This window comes from Prionailurus viverrinus, chromosome E3, assembly GCF_022837055.1.
Source record: "Prionailurus viverrinus isolate Anna chromosome E3, UM_Priviv_1.0, whole genome shotgun sequence".
NCBI lineage: Eukaryota > Metazoa > Chordata > Mammalia > Carnivora > Felidae > Prionailurus > Prionailurus viverrinus.
In genome coordinates, this window is record NC_062576.1 from 22,408,947 (window position 1) to 22,423,933 (window position 14,987).

The 14,987-nt window shown below is 46.1% G+C and overlaps 1 protein-coding gene across 7 annotated transcripts in view; it reads right to left on the reverse strand.

The window, feature by feature from the left end:
* The window catches only part of TNRC6A (trinucleotide repeat containing adaptor 6A), a 205,457-nt gene that overhangs the window by 133,828 nt on the left and 56,642 nt on the right, over positions 1–14,987 (reverse strand). The window lies entirely within an intron of this gene.

Sequence of the window (14,987 nt, forward strand, 5' to 3'; positions counted from 1 at the left end):
CTCGATAGCTCACAACATAGTAGCTGTCTTCCCTCAGAGAGAGCAAGCGAGAAAAGGCATGCAAAAAGGAAGCCAGAGTCTTTTTGTCACCTAATCTTAGAAGTGACATCCTGTCACTTCTTTTGCCATATTCTATGCATTAGAAGTGATTCACTAGGCTCAGCCCAAGCGTAAGGGGAGGAAATTATATAAGGGCACGAACATAAGAAGTCAAGAATCATTGGGAACCATCTTGGAGGTCGTCTGCTGTTGGAAAGATAATCCAGCGATTACATGAACCATGGATATAAAGAGGAAGCACGCGTAGCTCAAGCACAGACTGCTCATCAATTCAACAAATACATATTGAGTACCTACTTTGTGCTTAGGCGCTGTCCTAGTATAGGGGATACGATGATGAACAAGACAGACCAAGCTGCAGACAGACCTCATGGAGTTCACAGTACAGCAGAGGCAAGAAAAAGCAACTGGAGTATAAGCTTAAGGAAGAAGAGAGAGCGGTCATGCAATTCACAAGTGATGTCACAGGTAAACTCACCACAGCCTGTGACCGATTAGATGCGGTGAGTGAAGGGGAGGGAGGAGATCAGGGTGACTCCCGTGTTTTAAGGTTGGACAATTGGTGGACTCTGGCGCCCTTGCCCGAGGGGAAGAAACTTGGAGGCGGAATAGACTCAGGGAAGATACTAAGCCGAGTGTTGGACATGTTGAGTTTAAGGGTCAAGGGTCAACTGGACACCAACCTAGGAGCTCAGAAGGGATGCCTGAACTGCAGACAGAAAATAAGGCATAAGTGGCATGGTGGTGGCATTTAAAGCTACATCAGTGACTACAGTGACAATAGAAGGCTGGTGGGACCCTGATGACTGGGAACATCTAAGGGGTGGGGAAAAGGAAAGAGAAGGGCAAAAGGAAGGAGGAAAAAGGAAGGAGGAAAAAGGAAGGAGAAGGTGAGGAAGAAGTCAGAGAGACAAGGAGGGGATGCCATGGATTCTGCAGGAGCAAAGAATCGGAAAATAAAGGAGTTATCAGATACATCAAACTCAGTCAAGAAATCACGATGTCTCCCTTGGCGCAAAAAGGAGGCCGTAGGTGACCGTGATGAGAGGAGTTTCTGGTGGGCACAGTTTCAGAAGTGGTGACTGGGAAGTGGAGACAGTTGAGGAACAGAGCTAGTGAGTGCAAATCACTCTCACCTGCTTTCACTCATTGGCACGTATGTGAATTCTGAGGCATTATCTGAATTAAATGTCCATCCTTGCAGTTATTTTAGTGTCTGGGAGGCTGCCAGCAATTCCTTTTTCATTGAGTCCTGTTGCTTTGGTTGGGAACCATTCCATTAGGCAAGAAGAATAGGATTGCTTTCGACAGGTGGGGAAAGAGAGGGGAGAGAAACCAGCCAGGGTGGCGCATCCTTCTGGACTGTGGTTGTGAAGATGTGGGACCTCCAGTAAACAGAGAAGCAAAGATCTCCAGGAGCACAATGGCGGGTGTGGCACAAACGCCTGGATCCCATGTGGGTACTCAACATCGCTTTTCTAAAATGAATCTTCGGGGCCCCTGGATGGCTCAGTCAGTTAAGCATCCAACTTCGGCTCAGGTCATGATCTCACGGCTCCTGAGTTCGAGCCCCGCGTTGGGCTCTGTGCTGACGGCTCAGAGCCTAGAGCCCGCTTCCGATTCTGTGTCTCCCTCACTCTCTGCTCCTCCCCCGCTTGTGTTCTGTCTCTTGCTCGTTCTCAAAAATAAATAAACGTTAAAAAAATTTTAAATGAATCTTCATCCAAAGCTGAAATGCATTCATATCCTATAGCAACCTGGAGTTTTAGGAAATCCAGGCATCTATTATTTAAGTAGGAAGAATCATAGCTTTCCTCACGTGAAATGTCTTCGTGTACTTCTTTTGCAATTTCGGTTTGTTCTCTCTGTCCACCAGAAGCCTTGCCTACCCCCTTGGGATCAGAAAACCGTACGAAACTGGCAGTGTTGGCTGGAAAACTGGAGTGGATTAACCAAGATGGGTCGTGTGGAAGCCTTTCCATAACCCTCTTGTGATCCCTTCTAAACAAGTTGATGAACATGACTGCTCAAGATTTAGTCCAACCTGTACGTGTGTGTGTTGGGAGAGGGGTATTTTAAGAGAGTATTTACTCATGCTTAAAAGGATCACGTTTCAGGGTGTCCGCTCCTGTCACAATGCACTGAACAGTGTACCTGCTTTTGTGTGTCACTGTGTAGCAATGGTGAGGACACCCCACCTCCACCTGCTGTCCTTACAAGGGTCTATTACTTGCAAAATCCCTTCTTGGTTAGTCCCAAATTATTCAGTCCACCCAGGAAAACCGGTACCTCTCTGTTTGCGGGTCTACCAAATCACTTACTTGCCATTTTACTGTTAGAATCACCTACAAATTGGAAACAAAAAGTAAGCCATTGGTAAACATTAACATTCTCCCTGAATGGCTTTCCATTGGGAAGTAGCATTTAGAAAGAGGTACCTCGGGCTGGAAAATTTCAGAACTAATTTGCCGATGGCATTTTCATGTTTACCTGCCTTCCCCCAAATCACTCCCCCCGCTGTTTTGTTTTTTTTTTAAACCAACCTCCCCTCCCCCCATTTCATTTTATTAACTCGTGTTCAGACATTGACCTGCGTTTAGGATCCGAAAACAGTTAACTTTTGCAAAATGTTATTGTCAATAAAAATGACTTGCAATCTGTAGATTTTACTCCCTGGAAGAGACTCATGATGCTTCCGGGTGTGATGTGATGTTCCCTCAACCAGCCTTTGATCACCTATGACAAAACCTCCAGGGGTTTTGTGTAGCCTTTTCCATCGTCTCTCTTCCACATGGCAATGATTCCGGGGAGGGAACCATGGCTGTATTGCATCACCAATTTTAGCTTTAAGGCCACTGCCAGTTCTTTCCCATCACAGGGAAGCCAGAAGCTCCATGATTCTATTCTTCTTGATTAATTTCCTCTGCATTTCCCAAGTTCTTCTTCTGTTGTATTGATACAACTTCCTCCTGTGTCATTTCTGCTTTTCCTGCCTTCAGTGAAATTTTAACCAAGTTGATCCTTTCTATCCATTTCTTCTTTTCATTCTTGGTTTATAACCTGCCCTTGTATCTCATTGAGTAGAGACCATTTTTCAAACAGGCTGCCTTCTTGGCAGTAAATGTTTGTATCTGGAGAGAGATTTTCTTCCGAGCTCTTTGATCTTTCTAATTTGCCTCAGGCTGTTAAATGTTTTCATACATCCCAAGGTTTTATTTTTTACTCATTGATAATCTATTAGTTTACTTTTTAAAAAATCTACATATGTGTGGCTGGAATGTCTTCAAGATTGAGTAGATGTTTCAACCACTACAGATGGCCCCTGATTTACGATGGTTCGACTCAGATTTTTCGACTTTTCGTTGGTGTGAAAGCAATATGCGTTCGGTAGAAACTGTACTTCAGATTTTGAATTTGGATCTTTTCCCTGGCTAGGGATATACAGTATGATCCTCTTTTAACGATGCTGGGACAATGGCAGTCAGCCGGAGTTCCTGGTTGGCCACATGATTACTTTAAGACTTGCAGGCTTGTTAAGTCAAATGTTGAAAGTAAAATTTGGACACGGTGCTTTTAAGACATATTCTTGATGCTATTGTTAATGTTGATGTTGTTATTGATATTGCAGATATTTTGATGCTACAAAAATTATAGGCTCCCGACTCCCCTCCTTAGGCTGCACCCAGAAATATGTTTCAAATGGTATCTGATGCCAGACTCTGAGAATGTAGTCTAAAGGGGTTGCCATGTAAACCGCACAAAGGCGGGAACTTTTGTCTGCTTTCATTCACAACCGCGTTTCTTTAGCCGCTGACAGTCACATTGTTGTCTCACAAAAATCTCTCTTGAAGGAATAGTTGAAGGGTTGTTTCACTGCTTGGGCCGGTGGGAATTCTCACACCGTGCCAGAACCTGCTTCCTTACCTTTGCTGAGTACATGGTCCCTTACAAAGGGAAGCTTCTGGTATCTCTAAGGTAAGCAGTAGAGCAGGGTTCTGGAACACAGGCTTTGAAGCCAGGTGGCTCAGATCAGAGTTCACTTCTGACACCTTATAGCTATGTGACCTTAGGCAAGTGACTCAACCTTTCTTTTCTACTTTCCCTCACACTTACTATGAAGAATTTCATACATACACAAAAGTTGAGAGAATAGTACTACGATGACCCATGTGACATACTACTGACAACCCAATGATGAACCACCAAGTTTCAATAATTATTCACATTTTGCTACATTTGCTCTATATTTGTGTGTATAAGTGTGATATCATAACAAAAATCAAAATTTGGTCTTGTCCCAGGTTCCTGGCACATAGCTCCTAAAAACCCCTGGATCCCTAGGAGTGGTAAGAGCGTCTTTTGTATGCTAATGAATGACTGGTGACTCGCTGTCCCTAGGTAGCTTCAGGATGGGGGCTGGTCACCAGAAAGACCAAGGCACAATTAGGTGGTTGGAACTTTCAGCCCCCCTACCCCCCACATCTGGGGAGGGAAGAGAGGTTGGAGATTTGAGTAGGTCGCCAATGGTCAATGATTTCATCAATCCTGCCTATGTGATATGAGACTTCCATAAGAGCCTCCAAATAACAGGGATTAGTGAGCACATGGAGAGGCTGGGAGGGCAGTGTGCCCAGCCCAGACAGGGCATTGAAGCTCTATGCCCTTCTCCCCTGCCCTGTGCATCTTCCCCATTTGGCTGTTCCTGAGTGGTAGCCTTCATAATAAACCAGTAAATATACGTAAAATGCTTTCCTGAGGGGACTGTGGGCTGGTATCTCAAGTGGGGCAGTTTTGTGGGACCAACCCCTTAACCTGTGGGGTCTGAGCTAACTCTGGGTAGCGTCACAGTTGAATTGTAAGACCCCAGTTGGAGTCCAGAGAATCAGAGAACTGATTGAAACCGTCACAGGGGGCGCCTGGGTGGCTCAGCCAGTTGAGCGTCCAACTCTTGATTTCGGCTCAGGTCGTGATCCCAGGGGTCATGGAATCGAGCCCTGCGTTGGGCTCCGTGCTGAGTGTGGAGCCTGCTTGGGATTCTCTCTCTCTTTTCCTCTGCTCCCCTTCCCCATTTGTGCTATCTCTCTCTCTCTCTTGGATAAAATTTTTTTTTTTTAATTTTTTTTTCAACGTTTTTTATTTATTTTTGGGACAGAGAGAGACAGAGCATGAACAGGGGAGGGGCAGAGAGAGAGGGAGACACAGAATCAGAAACAGGCTCCAGGCTCCGAGCCATCAGCCCAGAGCCTGACGCGGGGCTCGAACTCACGGACTGCGAGATCGTGACCTGGCTGAAGTCGGACGCTCAACCGACTGCGCCACCCAGGCGCCCCTCTCGGATAAAATTTTAAAAATTAAAAAAAAAAAAAAAGAAAACATCACAGAGTATGTACATGTACAAGTAAATTATAGACATCATGAGACTTGTTCCCTAAATATTTCCGCCTATATCCACCTAAAAATAAATACGTTCTCCTACATAGCATAAGACTAGTATCTTATTAAAAATTCACAGTGATTCCTAATGTCATCTAATACACAGCCCATATTAAAATCCCACCAAATGTCCCTCAAACGTCTTTTATACAGCTTTGATTTTCCATATCAGGATTCCACGTAGGATCACAAATTGCATTTGGTTCTTAGTCTCTTTATTCTTGTTTTTTTCCTGGGAGATATCCCTACTCTTTCATAAATGACATCAATATTTTTGAAGAGTCCAGGCCAGTGGTCCTGTAGAATGGCCCACATTTTGGATTTGTGGGATTGTTCTTCCTCGGGGTGTGATACTTAACGTTTCTACGTCTTAGATCCCCACCTGTGAACTGGATGTAGGAACAGTAGCTACCACCTGGCCAGTACCTGCTACCGTGCAGCTGATGTGAGGATTACGTGCAATAATGCTTGCAAAGTGCTTCGTAGGGTGTCTGGCATACAGCAAGTGCTCAATCAATGAGCTGTTGTCATCCTCCTGGTCAACGTCCTTGTCCTCACCTGCATCATCACCACCACCATGTTCAGTGCCCCAGGCTCCAAGCTGCTTCCACATGTGAACTGTTCTGATTCTTTCCTCACCTTTCTGGGGGTATTCCGTGCTCACTTTGGCTTCGTCCCTTCTGTCCAGGAGAACTTAACTGAGGAATCCTAAACCGAAGGAATCTCTCAGCCCCTCCAAGGACTGGTGTTTCCCCTTTACCCATTCTCCTGAGGACACCCTCTTTTTTCAGTATCACTGTCTTATTACACCAAGCGGCTCAGACAAGAGTGAGGCATTAGCCGGTGTAACACCCAACCAAGGAGGAAGGGGGTGCTTCGTCATCGTTGGCCCCGGTGGTGACCTTGGTGCTGAGGTTGTTGGTGCTGCAGATGCAGCAGTGGGCAGCACCGATGGAGGGATGCTGGGGAAAGGAGATTGGCTGGCGAGGAAGGTGAGGAATGTGCTGCCAGAAGACTGGGCTCAGAGCCAAATGCTAATTACGATGGCCCGGAGGGTGCTGGTACCCGCTGTCAGCGTCATCTAAGGAAGTGCGGGGTGGGGGGGGGGGAGCGCTGGTGGGAGTGGGGGAGATGACAGGAACAGGAAAGGTGAGAGGGACTGACAGGTTGGAGAAATCCACTTGTTCCCCTAGGGTCCACCCTCCCTTCAGACCCAAGCTGTCTGGGAGAAATTGTGGCTGTCGCCATGGCAACAGCCAGCAGCTGAGACGTGATGCACAGTGTCTTTATTAGAGAACCTCGGTCAAGCTTGTGCCAGTACTTTTCCATCTGAATCTCACTTCTTCAGTGAAACGGGAGACCAGTGAAGCTGGAGATGGCACGGGTGGGGCTGGGGGTGTTTGGAGACGGACTAGAGACTGGAGGGTTCTCAAATAGTCCACCAAAACTCTGGGGATCCTAGTAGTAGGCTGAAGAGAAGCAGATTTTTTTTTTTTTACATTGCCTCGATAAGACATAATTTAAATATTCAAATTGCTTCAGAATTCCTTTAAATTATACATGAATTGCTGAAGCAGCATTTCCGTTGCCTTTGGAAGGGTACAAAGCATTCCAGAGACCCTTGCGGGAGATGTTGTCTCTGGCCGTGAAGAGCACGAACCTGGGAGTCACAGTGACCTTAGACTCGCAGCTCTGTTATTTCCCAGCCAATTATCTGAGCTCGTCAAGCCTCCATGTCTCATCTGTAAAATGGAGGTCGGAAGAGTAGCTTGCGGGGTTGCGATGAGAACAAACAAGCAGACGCATGGAGAACTCAGTCCAACACTCGACCCACATTAGGTGTTCAGTACACGGTTCCTGCCAGTAGTACCGCGACCATCTCTGCTGTTGCCACTTACAACAGCCACTCCTCCTGTTACTACGACCTGGTACTACAGTCACGACTCTCGGTACTCTTTCTTCCCCTCTTCTCCTACTAACGCCTCGAGGAGAATGCAGTTGGGCTGAGTACGGGATTATGAACCACTGGCTACTCCCTCGTCTCCCACGGACGGTACTGGAGTGCGGAATCGGCCAGCACCTTCGTGACGAGCTGGTGTCAGAGACAGGGAACACCTGCTCCCTGCCCTCACAGACTGTGAATCCAGTGTTAGACAAAGGCGTGACTCCAACAAGAACTTGGGGAGCCTATTAGCACCGTGGGTTTTTATTAGAGGAGCTCGTAGAGCTGATCCATTTCAGGATTTTCCTTTCCTGAACCTATCACTCTCCTTCCCCCTCTATTTTTGTCCTGTCTGAGCAATCGCCCACAATGATATTTATTTAAGGTTTTTCCCCTCCAAATTGGTTCCTTTTTTTACAGGCCAAATAAAAGCGGTTTGGAAGGAGACTTTACAGCACCATGAAAAATGTAAAACTAGTATCTTTTGCCATGAAGGAAAGGAACTGTAAAAATAAAAATGATGGAAACAATTCAGTGCTAATATTTTTTTCCTACTGAAAGGTCCGAGACCCAGGCTCACTTTCTGCCTATTAAAAAAAAAAAAAAGGAGGCTGGCAAGGACTCCTGGGATGTTAAAGACACACCAGCACCAAAAGGAAACTTCCCTGTGTGATGAGAAGTAATGAAAAACAGAAGGGGAGGTGACTTTCTCATGACATCGTTCAGGATATCCAGTGCTCCCTGCGTGTGCTACCTAAAGTCACCGCTGACCTTACAGAAGGACGGGGGAGGGCTGGGGCAAGAGACAGGCGCTAGAGCCGACTTCGTATCGGCTGCCTCTAAGAGTTCAGGCCACCAAGGAGACAGGTGGATGTCCCAGGTGGAAAGAACAGCATCAGCGAAAACATGGAGGCACGGGTCGGGAAGAGGTACCTTCAGGCAGCTTGAAGTTGTTCGGTCAGCGATGGGAGGAGGGACAGACCGACAAGGTCTGGGAAGGAAAGTGCGACCACTGAAGTATATCACAGAGCAGAATGACAAGCCAGTAACCACAGCTATTGTATAGAAGCACCAATTGTGCACGAGGCACTGAGCCTACACAGCTCGGAGGTAGCCAAGACTCCCCCTGTTTCCCCCGCGGAGAAAATAGAGGCTTTGCGAGGTTAAGAAGCTTGCTCAAATGTGGTAGATGACAGAAATGACCGCCTGTTCTCCATCCCTCCCTGTGTCTGTCACCTTGCAAATGACTTTGCAGCTCTTCCCACCAAGAGAGGAATCTGGCTTTGTGATCTTCTTAGATCAAAGGAATGCAGGGGAAGGGATGAAGGGCCAAGGCCATGAATGTTTCCAGTTGTGCTTTTGGAACCCTGACGTCACCACGCATACAAGGCCTCGCTAGCCTTCTGCAGAACCAGAGGCCAGGTGGAGAGGAGTCTATCCTGGCTAAAACCCAGGCATGTGATGGAGCCTGGTATCAGCAAAGTCACTTCTCCAATGTGCAGCTGACCCCATACACATGCGGGAGCCCAGACGAGCCCAGCAGAACCCCCCAGCTGACCGAGGACTCACGAGCTATAAAGTGGTGTTACTTTCAGCCATTTTTTTAGACTGGCTTTGGTAGGTAAAAGCTAACTAAGAAACCAAGATAAGTCGGTGAAAAATGACACAGCTAGGATTCGTTCCCAGGCTGTGCTCTTTTTTTTTCTTTTTTCTCCCCCCCCCCCCGCCCCCAGCCTGTCCTTTAAACACCATTTTTCAGAAACACTCAGAAAATTCCCCATTTACATTGGTGTGCATCATCTCTGCAAGACAACTGCTCGTAACTTTCCACTGATCGTGGGCCACACGTCAGCTGCCTCCACCAGCACCTCTCACGGATTTGACTGATGAGCTAGCAGAGCATGGACAGAGGAGGGGCAGAGAGAGATCAGTCCCCCCAAGAAAATTTTCTGCAAGTGCCACCTTCAATAATTCTTTTATGGCTGCAGTTCTCAGCCAGAAGTGATTTCGACCCCCCCCTCCCCCAGGCGACACTGGCAGTGTTTTGGAGGCATTTTTTATTGTCACAACTGGGGAAGCAGGGTCCTACTGGCAAATAGGTAGAGGCCAAGGGGAGCTGCTACATGTCATCCTACAGGGTACAAGACACCCCCCCCCCACAACAGAATTATTGGGCCAAAATATCAATAATGGTGAGGCTGAGAAGCCCTTTTTGAAGGTATTGTGTCAACAAGATGGCCACAGATGCTTGTGAGCAGTGAATCTCAACACTGTCTATGCATTAGATTCATCCACGGAATTAAAAAAAATACCAATGCCCAGCCAGCCTTGATTCCCAGAGACTCTGACTCATTTGGGGCGGGGCCATTTAAAAAATTCTTTCCACGTGACTGGAATGTATGGCCAGGGCTGAAAGCCACTACTTGAGAAAAAGTATTATGACAATGAGTCATCCAAAGAAGACCGTGAAATGATGCTTCAGAAAATATGTTTGCCCCCTTCTCCTCGTCCAAACAGCCTCTCTACCCAAGCCCTGCCCCCTGCGCGATCGCCCCTAGTCCCGTGGCTTACCCTCCCCTGCTCTCTGTGGTCTCCACTTCTGTTCTTTACCATCCTTGCCCCAGACACTTTTTCTCTGATGCAGAACTACCTCCTCACAGATTTTCAGGAGATCTTCATTTACAGAAAGCATTTTAGGACTTATTATGATAGGCTTTTCTTGAAGGTTTGGGGATTATCAGCAGGTCACTGCCCACAAGAGTCTTCTGACCTCTCCCTGTTTTCATTCATCCCTTTTTTTCTCTTTTCTTTTTTTAATGTTTACTTATTTTTGAGAGAGAGAGAGAGCATGCGCCAGAGCGGGGGGTGGGGGGCAGAGAGAGACGGGTGGCGGGGGGGACAGGGAATCTGAGGCAGGCTCTGTGCTGACAGCAGAGAGATGGATGCAGGGCTCGAACTCACAAACAGTGAGATCATGACATAAGCTGAAGTCGGACGCTTAACCCACTGAGCCACCCAGGTGCCCCTTCATGTATCCCTCCCTCTGTGCCCTATGGGGTTAACTCAGCGGGGTTGAGATGGTCAAACCCTGAACATTTCATAAGACTGGTTTTGGTTGACCTCTAAGCCTTTGGAATAACCTGCGTGAGAAGAGCGTCTTTGTACCTGGGGCTTGGGCCCTGCCGGATAGTTTCTGTCACGTGTGATTTGTGGTGGGGACTTTGGGCCGTGCTCTATCAGTGGGACTTCTGGACAGGCTGGAGGGAGGGCAATTAGGACCAGTCACACAGTCCTCACATGACTGACATCCAGGAAAGACCACAGACACCAAGGCTCAGGTGAGCCTCCCTGGATGATGGCATTCTGTGAGTGGTCACACATCACTGTTGGGAGAATCAAGTGTTGCCTATATGATCCCATTTGGAGATGCAGCTAGAAGCCAGTGCCTGGACTCTGCCCAGTGCAGTTTTTCCCTTTGCTGGCTTAATCTGTACCCTTTCATAGAACAAACTGTGGGGACAACTGGGTGGCTCAGTCGGTAAGGCGTCCAACTCTTGATTTCGGCTTAGGTCATGATCTCATGGTGAGTTTGAGCCCCGCATTGGGCTCCGCTCAGGATTCTCTCTCTCTCTCTCTCTCTCTCTCTCTCTCTCTCTCCCCTCTCTCTCTGCCTCTCCTCTGCTCGCTGTCTCTCTCTCTCTCAAAATAAAGAAAAAAACTAAAAAAAAAAAAAACCCTTTAACTGTGACTATAACAGCTCTTCTGAGTTCTATCAGTCCTTCTAGAAAACCATCAAACCTGAGAGTGGTCTTGGGAAACCCCGACATTTCTTCCCACTCCTCCCTTTCCACTTCTGGAATAAACCAGAAGATTCTTCTGCCTGTCTCTTGCAAGGCAGTTCTGACCACATTCAACTCATTTGTAGTTCATACTCTCTTCTAAGCAGTTTATCAAGAAATTTCTCTCAAATAAATTCCGTGCTCGCCATGGGCGTGAAGTTGGTAGAAATAATTTTCTTTAGCTTATCTACTTTTGCAAACACTCCTAGGAAGCATGTGTGGGTGTGTGTGCATGCGCCATGCACACACACACACACACACACACACACACACACACACACACTTAGAGCTCTCCTACCTTTTTTTTTAATTAAAGAAAGAAACTTTTAATGCTTTATTCTATTGTTTGAGAGACAGAGCATGAGCGTGGGAGGGGCAGGGAGAGGAGACACAGAATCCGAAGCAGGGCCCAGGCTCTGAGCTGTCCGCACAGAGCCTGATGTGGGGCTCAAACCCACAAACAGTGAGATCGTGACCTGAGCCGAAGTCAGATGCTCAACCGAGTGAGCCACCTAGGCGCCCCCAGAGCTGGCTTACCTTTATCTGAACCAGGACTAGGAATTACTTTACTGCCAGAATCTAGGCAGTATTTCCACTTACTGTAAGGCTGGGGAAAGAAGACGAAAACACACCAGGGCAGCACTCTCAGGCCGTCTCTCTCAAACAAGGTAAGTAAGGCCTCTTCACTGCCCTTCACGGTAACCAATGGCTGCATATGCTTCTGTATGTGGCTGTACAGTAATTTGCTAACCAGTCCTCAATTGTTGAATAACTGCGTTCCCACCATCTTTGCTTTTCCAAGTAAAGCACCACTGCAGATTCTTGCACAGGGAGCATGTGGCTCTGCTATAATTATTATCTTAACATCAATTTCTACACATGGGATTTCAGAATTAAAGAGCTCAGATGTTTTCAAGATGACATCTTTTGGGGACCGTATCAATGAACAGTTCCACCAGCTCTATGGAGACATGATCATTTCCCTGCTTCCTTCTCACACTGGGCATTAAATATGGGCTCCATTCATTAATTAACCACTCTGTCAATAAGAGGATGGTTAGCTAAATTACAGTACATCTATACTTCAGAGTATTATGCTGCAAAGAACAAGGGATCTCTGGGACATAAAGGTGGAGAGAAACAAAAAGATAGATGTTTCCTCTTCCAGTATAATGAAATGAACAAAAAACTGACAAAATCTAGATTAAAAAAAAACCCACCAAGAACATTTAGAAGAAGAGAAGGAGGTTTATGACCCCACGTTATGGCTTTAAAGTGCCAATGGAGGAAATAGAGAAGCTTCATTGAAACAATGGGCAGCTTCCGCCCTGTTTCCCCAGAAGAGGGGTTGAGGAATGGGTAGAAGGTAAAGCTGAAAATCCTGAAAACTCTGAGGAATGTCCCCAATTTGGAGAGGGGCCAACTGAGGGATGAGCCCCAGCCGGGAGAGAAGTCTCCCCTGACCCACTGGAGGCGAAGCCCCTTGCCTTCACCTCACTGTTCTACCAGAGCGCCGGAAAACAGCCAGGGGCCGGCAGTGTTTTTCCCAGACGGCAGGAAAGCAGGAAAGGAGGTCAGATTGCTTTCGACCCCTTCACTCTAACCATCCTCCATCATAAAAGGGATTGGACAGAAGAGGAGACAATAAAGAAAGTAAATCAGGGGCGCCTGGGTGGCTCAGTCGGTTAAGCGGCTCAGGTCGTGATCTCACGGTGTGTGGGTTCGCGTGGGGCTCTTGTGCTGACAGCTCAGAGCCCGGAACCTGCTTCGGATTCTGTGTCTCCCTCTCTCTCTGCCCTTCTTCTGCTTGCGCCTTGTCTCTCTCTCTCTCAAAACTAAATAAACATTAAAACAAAATTTAGAGAAAATGAATCAGGTAAATCTCCCGAGTGCAGGTGTGGCAGGAGGGGGTGCACGGTGGCTGTCCCTAACCCCCACTTTTGGTAAGGAGGGGACATTGTGGGATCTCTGGAAGAGCTGGGTGAGACATTTCCTAACACGGATAAATGAGGAAGCAGGGGTTTACAATATTATCTAAAAGTATAAAGGCAAGCTAAAGTTATAAAGCTAATTACCAGAAACACACAGGTACCAAGTGAGGCGAAGCAAAGCAAACATAATGCGGGCATCAAATTGGAGAAAACCGAAGAAATGTTAAGAACAGAAAATAGAAGATGAGAGAATTGAGAGAAAGCATCTCTTATTTCAATCAGCATAGGTGGGACTTTTCGCTTTTTTAAAGAAGTGATTGAAAGAGAAAGCCTTTCAGATTGGGTCAAAAAAGCAAAACCTGACTTTTGGTTGAACACCAAAGAATACGTGGAAGTTTCTCAGGAAGGTTGAGATGGATGAACAAAGACATGTCAGGTGAAGTTAACAAAAAGAAAGCGAGGTTCATGACATTCGTGTCAGACAAAATCAAACCCAAGCGTCGCTGAAGACCACCGGGGCGATTTTATAACCCAGGGCGCACACGCTACACAATTAGGCTAAAATTGCAATGATTGAGGAAATAACCAAAAACAACATCAAAATGACCAGAGCATCAAACTCCAACACACACAGAGGACTAACAGACCAAACTGCTGCTCATCTCTCCCACGATAGATAGGGACATCAAGAATACTCTGAGGACCTGAATATATATTCAGTAAGGCTGGTTTTTCTCATGTTGTATCAAATGCTATCCACTGATAAGAGAAGGATACACCTTTCCATGTGCCTGTGGAATTTTTACAATAACGGACTATATATTGGACCACAAAGAAAATCCTAATGAAATGCAAAGAAGTACAAACAGTACAGACCATTTTCCAATCACAATTCAAGAAAACTAGAGGGGCACCTGGGTGGCTCAGTCGGTTAAGCGTCAGACTTCAGCTCAGGTCATGATCTCACAGTTTGTGCATTTGAGCCCCACGTTGGGCTCGGTGCTGGAAGCTTAGACAGAGCCTGAGGCCTGCTTTGGATTCTGTACCTCCCTCTCTCTCTGCCCCTCCTCCGCTTATACTCTGTGTGTGTCTCTCTCTCTCAAAAATAAATAAAACATTAAAAAATTTTTTAAAAGAGAATAATTATTAGGAAAAACCTACCACCCGTTGGGGTGGGGGAAAAATTTAGGGGAAGAGATTAGAGAAAAACTGTAACCAAATTGTCCCCAGTATCTTGAATAATGAAGTCAAGTTTAATAGATGGCACAATCTATGTCATATGACTAGAGCTGGGTTAAGAGGAAAACGCACAGCCTCAAACCAACATGTCAGTAAAGAAAGCAACTAAAATAAATGAAGTCAGTGCACAATTGAAGAAGTTAACAAAAGAACAACACATTATATCTCAAGAAATCAGAAAATCAGAAGAAAACAATAAAGAAATCAGTGAATTTGAAAAGAAAACAAATAAATAAAAAGTGCAATTCCTCAGTCCTAACAGAGTCTTTGGGATGGGGTCAGTTAGAGTAAAATGAATGAAATCTGAGTTGGTGAATTAAAAAAAAAAAAAAAAAAAAAGAGGAGGAAAGCACCAAAACCAATATTAAAGGTGAGGCAGAAATAACCTCATGCAGAAGAAATGAAAAGGCTTAGCACCTTTGCAAAACTTTGTGCAATTAAATTTGACAAACTGATTGAAATAGATGATATTCTAGAAAAATATAAGCCAGCACAAGAGCAAAACAGAGAATGTTATCAACCGGCTCCCTGTGGAAAATCCAC